Source organism: Poromitra crassiceps, assembly GCF_964638095.1.
Source record: "Poromitra crassiceps genome assembly, chromosome: 7".
NCBI classification, from domain to species: domain Eukaryota; kingdom Metazoa; phylum Chordata; class Actinopteri; order Beryciformes; family Melamphaidae; genus Poromitra; species Poromitra crassiceps.
In genome coordinates this window covers 45,391,053-45,393,045 of record NC_139628.1, presented here as the reverse complement: position 1 = coordinate 45,393,045, position 1,993 = coordinate 45,391,053, and the positions used below count along the sequence as shown (strand labels likewise).

At 42.0% G+C, this 1,993-nt stretch overlaps 1 long non-coding RNA gene across 1 annotated transcript; it reads right to left on the bottom strand.

Annotated features, from left to right (window-relative positions):
* Positions 1-157: 157 nt before the first annotated feature.
* Positions 158-1,523, bottom strand: LOC310779379. Its single transcript, XR_014552840.1, has 3 exons — positions 1,380-1,523; positions 464-544; positions 158-367 (listed from the first exon to the last, which is right to left on the bottom strand). It is a non-coding gene; the product is annotated as an uncharacterized lncRNA (long non-coding RNA).
* Positions 1,524-1,993: the final 470 nt, after the last annotated feature.

Genomic DNA, 1,993 nt, shown 5'->3' with positions numbered 1-1,993 from the left:
TGTGAATGCGTTTGTGTGTTTTTAGGGTACCTAACTGACTGAAACTGCTCCCACATTGGTCACAGTGGTAGGGCTTCTCTCCAGTGTGAATGCGTTTGTGTTTTATTAGGGCACCTAACTGACTGAAACTGCTCCCACATTGGTCACAGTGGTAGGGCTTCTCTCCATTGTGAATGCGTTTGTGTGTTTTTAGGGTACCTAACTGACTGAAACTGCTCCCACATTGGTCACAGTGGTAGGGCTTCTCTCCAGTGTGAATGCGTTGATGGCTTTTTAGGTGACTTGTCTGACTGAAACTGCTCCCACATTGGTCACAGTGGTAGGGCTTCTCTCCAGTGTGAATGCGTTTGGGTCTCTTGGTGTCTCTCTGTTTCCATAAAAGCAGACATAAAGAAAGAATTAGGACAGAGGGACATGTGTGTGTGTTGCAACATCAGTGATACAACAGTGATATTTTTCTCACCTCTTCTGAAGCATCCATTTCGACAATGTTCCTCCTATCCTACGCCAGAAGTCTGTCCTCCCAGGCTCCCACCAAGCAGCTCTGTAGATACAGCAGGGTTAAATCATTCATATACAATTGTATTACAAATTCAAATTCAAACTCTTCAGTAAATTGTTCAAAATCGAATGGTATGTTGCTTAAAATTGATTGAGATAATCATACATAGGTTTGAAGGTAGCCTATAATACAAAGATTAACAATCTAAAGGTTGAAGACTTGTGAGTTCTTGAATAGCAGAGGATTCAATGAATGCATTAAGACAAATTCCTTGTAGCCTGTGTAATCTTGCATAATGTGGCAATAAAAGCGATTCTGATCAAAAAAAGTTGTGGTGGAAGTGAAATGTTATAGGCTATGGGCTCTCCTGATTCTGATTGTCGCTGAATCGTTTGGTTTGACCAAGTAAAACTATTTTATAAGCCTTTTATACAAATCTCTTGTGCGCATGCTGAAGCAGGAAGTGTGTGTGTGTGTGTGTGTGTGTGTGTGTGTGTGTGTGTGTGTGTGTTAGAGAGGGAGAGAGAGAGTCAGTCGAGAGAGAGAGCAAAGGCTGAGGGTCATGATAAACCAATGCTTGGACGTCCTTGGTTTTCTTGAGTTGTTAAACAGGCACTAAGTTGGACATGAGAGAATTTGGGATCATCTAAAATCTAATAAGGAGATGATCGAGAGACAAAGTTGTGCACACATTAGCAGATCCGTCTATTCTCTGTTCCCTTATCAACTCGTATAATAGGCTACTCGATAAGATCACCACTATTGTCCTGAATGATTGTAGAAGATATATTCCATAATAATATATGATCATGCACTACACATCTTATCTAACAATAAGGCTAATTTAATTCTGCCATGAATGATGATTCCGCCTTACTTGGAGTCTTTACGTTTCCAAAGTTGTCCTTGCTTGTGCTCAGTCAGTAGTTGTTGTCGACTGGATCGGAGCACAAAGAAACCTCAGAGGCCTAGTCCTCCTGGCTGGTCTATTGTCCTCCTGGAATTTCTGCAGAAAACCTCTCTTGGGTGATCACAGCTGGGCCGCGGTCAGCGGTCTAAAGGGAGGCAGAACTACTGTGAACAGCTTTTTATATAGCGCAGGTGACGTCACACCATTGAACTCACCGACGCCCCGCCCATTGCTAGTACAGACGGTTCAGGTGGGGGTTGTGGCGGCTTTGTTTGAATGAGGTGAAGGCGGGACTTTGTATAATCCTTTGTCCTTCACAGTGCATTGCTGAGCCTGTGACCAAGCAGCTTGTGTCAATCTATAGCCTGTAGTTTTATAGCTGAGATAGCCTACTTCTTCCCCTTGTCCCCCCCAAATAGCCTACATATTTAGCACATTTTAACCATATTACATTATATTATATATATATTACCGGTATATTATATTATATGATGTAACATGTTATAATGTTAAATAGCCTACTGTAGATATCCTGCATGAGTGGGATTTCTTTGGTGAGCTAATTTCAGGCATGGACTGCA